Below are 12901 nucleotides of genomic sequence, written 5' to 3'. Positions count from 1 at the left end.
GCCTGGGCATTGTGTCAGACTTTGGATGACGTGTACAGGTACAGCTGCCCATTAGCTTCAACACGATAACACAGTTCAGCAAGAGTAGTGACTGGCGTATTGTGACGAGCCAATTGCTCGGCCACCATTGACCAGACGTTTCAATTGGTGAGAGATCTGGAGAATGTGCTGGCCAGGGCAGCAGTCGAACATTTTCTATATTCAGAAAGGCCTGTACAGGACCTGCAACATGCGGTCGTGCATTATCCTGCTGAAATGTAGGGTTTCGCAGGGATCGAATGAAGGGTAGAGCCACGGGTCGTAACATATCTGGAATGTAACGTCCACTGTTCAAAGTGCCGTCAATGCGCACAAGAGGTGGCCGAGACGTGTAACCAATGGCACCCCATACCATCACGCTGGGTGATACGCCAGTATGGCGATGACGAATACACGCTTCCAATGTGCGTTCACCGCGATGTCACCAAACACGGATGCGACCATCATGTTGATGTAAGCAGAACCTGGATTCATCCGAAAAAAATTACGTTTTGCCATTAGTGCACTCAGGTTCGTCATACAGTATACCATCGCAGGCGCTCCTGTCTGTGATGCAGCGTCAAGTGTAACCGGGGCCGTGGTCTCCGAGCTGATAGTCCACGCTGCTGCAAACGTCGCCGAACTGTTCGTGCAGATGGTTGTTGTCTTGAAAACGTCCAAACGTCCCCATCTGTTGACTCAGGGATCGAGACGTGGCTCCACGATCCGTTACAGCCATGCGGAAAAGATACCTGTCATCTCGACTGCTAGTGATACGAGGCCGTTGGGATCCAACACAGCGTTCCGTATTACCCTCCTGAGCCCACCGATTCCATATTCTGTTAACAGTCATTGGATCTCGACCAACGCGAGCAGCAATGTCGCGGTACGATAAACTGCAATCGCGATGGGCTACAATCGGACCTTTATCAAAGTCGGAAACGTGACGGTACGCATTTCTCCTCCTTACAGGAGGCATCAGAACAACTTTTCACCAGGTAACGCCGGTCAACTGCTGTTTGTGTATGAGAAATCGGTTGGAAGCTTTCCTCATGTCAGCACGGTTTGGGTGTCGCCACCGGCACCAACCTTGTGTGAATGCTCTGGAAAGCTAATCACTTGCATATCACAGCTTCTTCTTCCTGTCGGTTACATTTCGCGTCTGTAGCACGTCATCTTCATGATGTAGCAATTTTAATGGCCAGTTGTGTATACAACTACTGCAAGAGTAGAATTAATAGTAATTTAGTTTCGAGAGCTAACGTGTATTACGAAAAAACACCCATATTATCTGGTGTCTGTTGACATTGGATAAACTTTCTCCTCATCGAACGCTGCCATGCCATTCCGTCTGAGTGCGATGAGGAGGAGGAGGAGGAGTGGGAGAGGACGAACGCACCGCATTTAAACGTCAGCACAGTAGCACTGCATACCGTCTGGTTGTTTGTTTCACGTTTCTCAGCAACACAGATAAAAAACAAAACAAATTTTCAATATTACTTGATTTTTTTTGGCACGCTGAAGACATAATTTTCAGCTAGTAGAAACTATCGGCATACGGACAGTGTGTGGTGTATAAGGTATAAAATGATGTGTTAAGATGTTTGAGTTGTAGAAGTGCAAAGTTGGTATTGTATGATTGTTTGTATCTGCCCCTGCAAGTGGTGAAAATTTACACTAATGTCAACATAAGGCTTTCGCAGACTAAATTCTCCATATCTGTTAGCATCTAATAAATTAAATTATCAAATAAGCTATACTGCTGCACTTGATACGTAAAACACACCTACTTACGAGACAATAAAATTATCTGCAAGAAATATCGTAAAATGACTCACTCCTGAGTATCAATACAACTGGAAACTAAATGTCAGTTGCTTACGCAGTTTCACACAGTCAATTCAGGATTGTATATTTTATCCTTTCCTACTTACTTCAAGTTCTGCTTTCTAAATCAAAGTTTTTCTGTTTACATACTCGCCAGGATTATTCCATATTTTCAGCGTTTGTTGCTTCTTAGAGCGCGCTGTTGGTTTTAAATAAATTGAAATTTGAAAGGTCCGCGTAATGGCGGATCAGATGACGGTCAGTGATAATCCTTTTCGCCTCCCAGCATCTGTGGAGGATTGCTGCAAAATCTCAAATAAGTAGCAAATGGAGGTTATTATCTAATAAATGATTACATGTACGCTCAATGTTGCTTTATAGTGTATTAAGAAAAAGACCATAATACAGTTACCCCAGCCTATAATTCCAGATAAGAACAACAGCTCTTATAACAAATGAAACGAAAGTAACTCGATACTACATACCACCAACAAGACCAAAACCAAAAAAGCAATAAAGATCAACAGAGAGAGATTCTATAAGAGAGTATTTTTACACTATTTACAATGGCAGCGACTCTTATATGTTTGCTTGTATCTACATGTCTTTGATTGTCTTTCATATAATTAACATCTGACATAATTTCACAAAATATCCCTACATCAGAGTTTGCTCACTTTTGTACGTGTATAAATATTGCTTATTAATTTTAATGACACTTTCTCTATGTGTTAACTACGATTTATTGAATTCACTACCCAAGGGACGCAACAAGAGGCAGACAATTTCACAGACTTTCACACTCATGTTGGCACTATGGGACTTAACAGCTGTGGTCATCAGTCCCCACACTCACGTTGGCACGTAATAGTGGATTATTTTGTTTCCTAATTAAAAGAAGCTCTTTCACACAGCCACATGTTGGTTCAAATATTGTAGCTCATTTGCAACCTTATTATGGAATGAGGAAACTCTACCCAAGGAAAGCAATATAGACGTTCTGGACAGTTTTGACGTTAAAGGAATTTGTCTTAAAATGAGAATTACCTTGCAGATCAGTGAGATACCGGATGATCAAAAAGTCAGTGCGAGTTTGAAAACTTAATAAACCGCGGAATAATGTAGATAGAGAGGTAAGAATTGACACACATGCTTGGAATAACATGGGGTTTTATTAGAACGAAAAAAAAGTTCATAAAATGTCCGACAGATCGCGCTGGACAGCTAAACTGCTACCGTGACGGGTGAGAGGTACGCCGATATGTTTCAGAATCGTATCATCCCCAGCCTGGCTGATAAACACCTGCTGGAACGTACGATGCTTATACAGGATGGCGCTCCATCCCATATTGCTAGACGCGTGAAAGATCTCTTGCGCGCGTCGTCTGGTGATGATCGTGTGCTCAGCCGCCACTTTCGTCATGCTTTGCCTCCCAGGTCCCAAGACCTCAGTCCGTCCGATTACTGGCTTTGGGGTTCCCAGAAGTCGCAAGTGTATCGTGATCGACCGACATCTCTAGGGATGCTGTAAGACAACATCCGACTCCAATGCCTCACCAAAACTCCGGACATGCTTTACAGTGCTGTTCACAACATTATTCCTCGACTACAGCTATTGTTGATAAATGATGGTGGACATATTGAGCATTTCCTGTAAATAACATCGTATTTGCTTTGTCTTACTTTGTTATGCTAATTATTGCTATTCTGATCAGATGAAGCGCCATCTGGCGGACATTTTTCGAACTTTTGCATTTTTTTTGTTCTAATGAAACCCCATGTCATTCCAAGCATGTGTATCAATTTGTATCTCTCTATCTACATTATTCCGTGATTTCTTCAGTTCTCAAATTTATACTGACTTCTTGATCACCCTGTACATCTGTACATGGACAGGAGCGCCTTTTACCGAAAGTACAGACGGTCTCGAAATCAGATGCAAAAATGGCAGGTCGTCAATACGTTTAGGAAACTATCATCGTAATTCTTGAAAGGCCACAATGAATCATTCATACCTCATGTTCTCATTAACGCCAGTGAACGTAGGGGACCGGACTGCGTTTGTGGGAGTGCGTATGGACTACAACGGTCAAGCCGACTTAAAATGCAAGTTCGGCAAATAATTCCGAATTTTCTAATTTCTGTCGCTGCACTCCTTTTTCCTTCATAAAATCGACAATAGCGACTTTTAAGTCGAAAGCTCGTTCCAGAGATGTCCCTTGACTTAATCAACGTACTCTGCAGCAGCGTACAAAGTCTCTATACCCTTAGTTCATTTCCATCGGTAGCTGTTGCAATTGAAGTGGGATAATGCGTGCGACTACGGAAATTTTATTGTTCGTACCGCCAATTTCTCCACGTGCTCCAAACCGGCAAACCTAGCACAAAGGGCTCCTTGATGCGTTGAACAATGAATCTCATGTGTCGATCACTGTAATTTTCATTCTCTCTCTCATTATCTACTAAGGATCTAAATTATTTCTGCATGGTATTATAATTTCATAGCAAGTTAGCAGTGCCCGTCTCTTAAGCGACTGGATAACAGACTCAGAGAATTCTCATCCCTCTTTTCTGTCATTGTCATTCATTGTTAAATGCTTGTGACAATGAATCACTAGACTTACTCTTTTTGTGCTAACAGCATCAGAACCTGTGAACGTCATTCATACCAAGAACAAATAGTGAAACCTAAATAGTGCTGACACCATGATTTGCCGAACTGAAGAGAGCTGTGCTGACCGAAAAATGCCGCACCTGAATACTCAACGAAATGTTGCGCTGTTCCGGGTACCTCCCAGAAGGAACGAGCAAAGGCGGGACAGGTCGGTTCACACAAGAGGTACGCGTGAAGTTTAACGTGACGTGGGCGACCCAGCTTTAAACCGAATAATCCGAAGTTTTAAAACTGACACCGGTAGCAGGTTCGTCGACAATGAAATATAAAAGAGTCTAAATATCGATTCTCAAGTTCTAGCCTCCCAGATCAGATTACGAAAACTTTCACTTTATGTATTAAGTTAATCGTTTTTCTTAGATAACAATCCCGTACCTTTCTTAAGTAGTTCACAGATGAGTATAAGTAATTAACTGACTTGTAAAGTTAGTAGTAATTATCCACGGCCTAAATTCACAGTAAACTTATGCTTTCGGCATAGCTACGTTGCAATGATAAATTGAACTTTTGAGATGAAGTTATTCTCGAGATAAATCTTTTCTAATCGACTCAATACGCTCTAAGCTGAAGTATGGCCTCAGCAAAATCTAATGCAGAACCAAGCATCATAAAATGGTGGCTGCGCTTTTCATATTTTTTAATAGTCTTTAAGTAGAACTAAAGTGACTACAGCAATGTCTGAACAGCGCACGCAAGCATCTCTGCTATCTAACTCAGCTGTCAGTCAAAGATGAAGTCGTGGAAAACGCGGCTCGAAATAAAATGAATTGTTACACAACCCCTTACGGTAACAGACTTTATTTACTGAGTAAAGATGTATGTTGCCATTTTAATTCTACTTGCCTTTTACTTTATTTCACACAATTTTCGTTAATTTTTATCTCTCACGTAGCAATGTTATTATTTTGGGACTTCTATTTTCAACGATCAGTTGGGGTACTACTTTTAGTTTTCTTTCCGTCTGCAAGAGATTGATTTTTAGTTGACATTAGGCTACATGACCCTTTTTTTTCGTACATACAGATTGGGAAGGTTTACAATAAAATTATACTGTTCCGTGGCATTATAGTGTTGTATGACAGGGAATGACACGATTTTACAAATTTATTTCTTAGCGTGTTTACATTACGTCATTGCAATATTTGCAGTTTGGTTTTGACAGCACATACATCAGCGTAACCACTGTCATCCATCTATTAGTACGAGGCCAGAGTTTAACATTACCTGGCATCTAATTTACGGGGTGGGCAAATAAAAATGGCCCAGGCTATTGAAAGTGACCACCATTGATCTATCGGTACTTCTGGGCCCTGGTCAGAAAGTTGCTGAAGATGGTTCGAAGCTGGACTGCTGAAATTGCTGCAGTCTCATCGGAAATGTTCTGCTACAGTTCATGAAGACTATGAGTGTTGATGAGATACACGGTAGACATGAGGGCCCGCCACGCAAAGTAATCGCGCACTGACAGATCAGGTGACACGGGCGGCCAGCTAGTACCGCGACCTGGTTGACCGCTGTTAACAACTCTTCCAGGCATGAGGATTGTGTAAACGTGCTGCAAGGTCCGGCTGGCTTTATATGTAGTTACTCCATGCTGTTGGAAGTAGCTGTAGGTATTTTCCCCCTCCGTTAATGCTGCCACAAATGGTTTTAAAATTTTGGCAATGTAACGCGCCGAGGTGAGAGTCTGATGAAAGAAAGTGGAACCAATAATGAGGCGTGAAGGAAATGGTCACCAAACTCGAACCTTCTGATCGTGCAATGAAGTTTCGTGGAGGTTACGCGGATTCTCTGCTGCCCAGAACCTGTGATTCTGTGAGTTGACATAACCACTCAGGTGACACTAGGCTTCATCTGATATAAAGTACAAATCCATGTCCAAGCCATTCATTGTTGCCACAGTGAACAGCCACCCACGAAACTGGAGGCGCTGAGGAGCATCTGCTGGTTTTAATGCGAGAACAACAGACACTTGGTAGGGCTACGTGTCTGTGTCCAGATGGAGTATTTGTCCGAATGGACGACGTGACCTGCAGCTCTCTTGCGACAGTCATCGTGTTAATTTGGTAGGGCTCTGAAGCATTTTCTGGCGAACTGCAGCCACATTTTCTGGTGTGTGGGCACGTTTCGAAATGTTTTTTGACTTGTTCAAAACAGATACTGTCCGACGCCATTTTTGGAGTAAGTGTTGCATGGCACACTTTGCAGACACTTTGACACCATTAAACGTCTCAGCAAATAACTGACCACACCGTTTCCACGATTTTGTTGTCGCGTAACTTTCCACAACGAACACCGTCTGCTCCACTGTGAGTACAATAGTCCCCTTTCCACAGCTCCATTCACACTGTCACAGCTTCCTCTGCTCTCTGAACCGGTGTGGATGACCTTGTGGTCGTACACGAGGTGCACGTGTCACGGTGTGTGGTTATACGCACACATTTGTGTCCAATCGTATCCACTCTTCCGGGCTACTTTTATTATTACTATCCCCAGCCTGTATTATTCCCCCCCCCCCCTCCTCCCCCGTTCCTACTCAGGCATGTTCCATGGGAGATCCAGCAAAAGAGAGACATGTCCTTCAGTCTTGAAAGAAATTTACAGATCTTGCAAGCTTCACATTGTTAACAATGTTCATTTCACTAGTGTATGATGTTACTAATACAAAGTTTGATTTATGGAAATTAACAGTTTTCGTAAAGTGTAGGTTTTACAATACAATTCACTCTTGTCATTGATCGTTACAATCAGTTCTCTTGTGAAAGATACAATATTATTGCTCTTTGCAATGGTTTTTCTTTGCAGTTGTTGTAGAACGTCGGTCATACAACGGTACTGCGCTCATATGTATTTTGATTAAGGAACGAGATGAGCTGCACTACGAATGACACATGATTCGTCAGTGGAGCAGGTTCCGCCGTAGCCAAGGACGCAACTCACAGACCCAGCAATAGGACCCTTAGTGTGATCGGATGGCAGCTTTTAAAAACACAATACAGGAAGACAGGTGCACATGAAATACTCGTACAAAAATCTCATAAATACATAAAAAATACCAGTGGTTTCCTGGGGGAAAAACGCATAAATGATAAATTAAAGACTTGCAGACGGAGGTACGCCTTTCGACGAAACATAACATACTAACACAACCAGACTCGTGTGTATTAGGGAGAAGCTGGCCAATGTTAAAAGTGTATTTAACTGTACCAGTTATGAATTTTCTTCCGAGTGACTCAGTCGTTTGTTCGTTGTTTAGAGTTTCAAAACACGTATTCAGTGTAGCAGTTTTCCACTGTCCACAAGTCTCCTTATTTTTATCAACTCGCGACAAAGTCAGTCACTTACAAGTTACTCATCTTGAAATAATGACTTAAGATGCCCTTTACATAAATCGTTTTACCGACAACAGAGGCGTGCAAGTTCAGTTGTTGCCTCCGCACCGTTATCAAATCTTCACAAGTTCACTCTTGAGTTTTTGTGTGAAATACAGAGTGTCCACTCACGACGCGTCAGTGTACGTGTTCATAAACATCAAAACTTTCGCCACCCACCCACGCACACACGCACACACACACACACACACACACACACACACACACACACACACACACACACACACACTCACACACACACTCACACACATACACACACACTGAAATTCGCAGCCTCAATATCTAGACTGCTGTCTGAAGATTATAGTTTACCTTTATCGAAGTAATTTTATTCTCGCTTGAGCATAGTAAGGTCAAAGCGACGTAACTTCTGAGGTCATCAGTCGCCTAGAACTTAGAACTAATTAAACCTAACTAACCTAAGGACATCACACACATCCATGCCCGAGGCAGGATTCGAACCTGCGACCGTAGCGGTCTCTCGGTTCCAGACTTTAGCGCCTAGAACCGCACGGCCACTCCTGCCGGCTCTTGACTATAGTGCAGTGGATGTTCACACATTCATGATTAGCACATCTGACGTTATAAATGTTCATATTGTCAACCTGCGAATTGTCAAAATCACATACTCACAATAACACATATTTGACCGCTATTCCGAAACCATCACAATTGAAGTACCTATACAAAACTAGAATCAGTCATTTCAAAATAAATAAATCAAATACATTTGAAGTGTGGAACACCTAAGCGTCTATAGCTCCTCTGCTCCGTGGCTGCTTCCCTTGTTATCTCCTTGGATGTTCGTTCAAGTGCGAGTGTATTGTGCAAACAGCTGTGGTCTAGACGATGTACTGGATGTTTGGTAGATTTCCTGTTTTCATAATAGTCCTACTTGCACCAAGTTTATAAAATGTGCAAGGTACATAAAATCAAAGTGACACCAAAAACCTAGGAAACTGCAGAATGGTGCCTAAAATTATGAACCTAGCCTGAAAAACTATCCTTATAAAGGATTACTTATACTTAGTATGCTGAAACCTTTGATTTACTTACTCTGTGAAGTGCAATTTGTGCTCCTGAAGGCTGCTTAAGCAGTAGGATGATTCCATAGTGCTTCTTTTATCTAATACTAACTATATCAATGTCTTTTGTGTTTACCGTTCTTAAGATAATTTACCTTCTACAAAAATAACTTCTCATTGCAACATAGACCTAAATTTTTACATTTGGTGTGTGATAGAAATTATTCAAACTACTTCAGCTAATGTTGCCTCTGGTCGTTTAAAAATTGACTTTCTTTATTGTCAGAACTATTTTAATAGCAGTACGAGGTTACCCTCTTCGTCTTTAATTTATGTGCAGAAGAGGCGATTCCATTTGTGATAGAAAAATACAGCTTAACTTATACATACAAATAACGTACGGTACTTATTTCCCACCGTATGTGAGGAACAGATAGTATTACTGCCCTATACTCTTGAATTTTATGCATACATATGTCCATAGATAATTCAGTGTTAGTTGCAAAGCTTCCTTCTTTCAAACCACCTATGTGACTATAGCGTTCATGGTGAATTACCATTTCTGGGAATAATTCATTTCACTTTATGTGTGTTCACTACTATTCACCAAATGTACACACAAATAATAAGTTAAAGTTACTTATAAACATAGACAGATATATACATAAATATACAGTTGCTCTCACATTGTGCTAGTGAAATTTTTAAAGTCCATGTGAGGTTACAGTCCTCTCACCTTGACTGTCCCGGGATAACTTAATGAATATGCTTCTACATAAGGTATTGTAGTTACTGTGAAATGACCAATGTGCAACATTTACCAGTTTCTATTTTTCGTAGGAAATGCAGAGGACTTAGGTTGGTAGCTCCCCTAGCTCATACCTCCGTGATTTTCCCAGTCTTCTGTCAAAGTACTTCTACCTTTGGGACCCTTCAATTAGTATTACGATAGTTTTTCTCAGTTTTTCTTCCCAAACAATGTCACCGCATGGTATTTCCGGAAAAGGACAATTCATTCGTTGTTTTCTAAATTCTGAAATATTAATATATTAGGCATGCATCCAATAGACATGTGAGGTAAATTATTAACAATTTCTTCAAACATAGGTATAAAGCTTATCCTCCAACTCTTCATTAATGGTATTCAGAAATCTGAGTATTAAAAATTGACACATATAAGTTGTTCATCGAAGAAGGAAATATGAAATAGTCTGAATACTGACTCTGAAGTTGTAGCCTCCCAGATAAGATTACGAAAACTTGCACTGTATATTTTAACTTAAGCACGTTTCTTAGACTGTAATCCTTTTCTTTGTTATATAATTCAGAAACAATTGTAAGTAATTAATTGACATATATATTTTGAAGCTATTTTCTATGTTTTGTTCACTACAAATTTACGTCACTTTAGAATGCATTTCTCACAGCTACATCACAATAATGCCTTAAACTTTTACCATGAAATAATTCTCAAGACATATTTCATCTGGTCGACTCAGTAGGCTGTAATTCTGAAGTATGTACTAAGCAAAATCTATCACAGATCTTAAAATGACAGTTTCTAATAGTCAGTTGTTGGAAAAAATGACTACTGCAATGTTTGAAAATGAGCACATTTTTCGATAAATCACATTAGGGGCTAAGCCGCCAGAAAAAACCCTCGAGAAATCGAATATATGTGTTTTGGCATGCTCAATAAATCAAAACAGTTGTCATGACAACCCGTCCCTCAAACATTCTATTCTTAGAACTCAGCTGCTATGTAACATTCGGCAATTCAAATTGTTTTCACAGTTGTTAATATAATTAGAGTAATCTTTCCACCCTCGATTCCGTAAAAAATCGAACTGTCGTGTATAAAATAGTTTCAGACTTCTGATTGCTTTACAAATTCGTTACTGTGTTAGAAATTTAACGTTAAGCATGCAAAACCATTATCACTTAGGACGCAAAAACCAAATTATGTTGTTTTGTAAGTTTCAGATTTAAAAAAATCACAACCAAAACTGATAAACCAAGTGGTAACCCCTTTATACGAATCTCCGTGACAAATTAATACTGTGTGCCGGACCGAGCCTCGAATTTGGAACCTTTGCCTTTCACACGCTACTGTTCTACCGGCAGAGTTACCTAACCACAGCTCACCAGCCGTCTTCACAGCTTTACTGCCACCAGTGCATCTCTGGCCATCGATTCTCGGTCCGGAATACAGTTTTAATCTGGCAGGAAGTTTCATACAAGTGTAAACTCCACTGCAGAGTGAAGAATTCATTTCAGAAACCCTTTGTATGTTCATTTAAGATCCTTTTCGGAATGAAAAGGAAAATCATTAATGTGCATTTTAACAATAGGATTTCGTGCAAATATTACGGTACCTGTTTCGTAATATACATGATAGGTATGTTAAACAATACAAATGCATTTCGTTAAACTTTTAATATAACCGAGGAAACAAAAAAGGTTAAAGCAGAACAAAGCGTATGTTCGAAAACGAATTTCAGGTAAAGGTTCTGGTGCTATTAGTAAAAATGTGCATAAACAAATTTTTCTTTGAACTGAAAAGTGTTTAAGCTTAAACTTTCCTTTTTACGCAATTTTTTTTATGAAAGTCGTAGCATGTCCCTGAATCAGCATGTCATACAGTCACATAATCTTGTAGGCGCTTTCAGTAGTATGTATCATTACCGTCTGCAATACGTGTTACGAATGAAGTCAATGGTAAAGAAGCTGTGAATTAAAACGCCGTACCTGCTGCTGTAAAATAGTACTACAGCGAAAATGTAGTAAGCGATAAAGCTTTTTTTCTGATAGGTGTCAGCGAATTTCGAAAAGATGTGAAATTTTATGTAAAAATGGTTCAAATGGCTCTGAGCACTGTGGGGCTTAACTTCTGTGGTCATCAGTCCCCTAGAACTTAGAACTACTTACACCTAACTAATCTAAGGACATCACACACATCCATGCCCGAGGCAGGATTCGAACCTGCGGTCGCGTGGTTACAGACTGTAGCGTCTAGAACCGCTTGGCCATTCCGGCCGGCTTTTATGTAAAGTTTGTTGAAAATCGTCAAGTGTTCTCATTTCCAAACACTTTTTGAATATATCCTACATAATAAGCGCGTAGCTTTTTACACCGCCACAAGACATATACACAGTTTCTACCATTAATATTTGAGTTTTTGTTTTCTACTTTGTTCTTAAGATTATTTCACCCAGTGAGTAGATTATGACAGCTTTTAAATTTTTAAGTACGTTAAATAATTATTTGAAATACTGAAAACCAAATTTTTGTTGCTCTGGGAGCCGTTCGACAGACAACGCGCTAGTGGAATTAGGTGATCTTAGCTGTTAAGTAGTATACATTATTTCTTCATTCAGCTCTTTTCGAAACACTTGTTTTCTAAATGAATAAGAGAAGGGTGTTAAGAGCGTGGAATGGAGAGAAAGGAAAAAGAGAATGTAGTGAGAAACTAGGAGATTTCGTCATCCACAATCCTGTACAAGATAAGATTCCAGAAATCGTGTCATAAGGAGAAAGAAAACTAATCCGGCGAAGCGATTTCCCGCGAAAGAATGTTTACTGAAATTGTTTAGCCAGTGTGGACGACAAAGCATATCTGCATACTTAAAGAAAGGTTACGCCATTCGCTGCTGGTATGGGCCTTTTACATTTCGCCTGTAGCTCATTAGCAGTAAAAAATAAAAATAAACTATGACTTCGTTTTTAGTTAGATTTGTGGAGAGAATGCGAGCGTTTATGGCAGTTTGTTCAGCACAAAAAAAATTATGAAACTGAAGTTTCCTTACTCATTGCTTCAAATTTCTATGCGCATTTCATTTGAAATGTTAAAATAAAATAAAAATAATTAATCAGGTAATAAATTCGACTTTCTTTCGGTTTTAATTCTAGTTCTCAATATGTGACTCCTTTTGTAAAGAACCACGATTGTCATTGAAATTACAGTT

The sequence above is a fragment of the Schistocerca piceifrons genome, chromosome 2, assembly GCF_021461385.2.
Source record: "Schistocerca piceifrons isolate TAMUIC-IGC-003096 chromosome 2, iqSchPice1.1, whole genome shotgun sequence".
NCBI classification, from domain to species: domain Eukaryota; kingdom Metazoa; phylum Arthropoda; class Insecta; order Orthoptera; family Acrididae; genus Schistocerca; species Schistocerca piceifrons.
The sequence above is the reverse complement of the archived record's forward strand: the minus strand, read 5'-3'. Positions refer to the sequence as shown.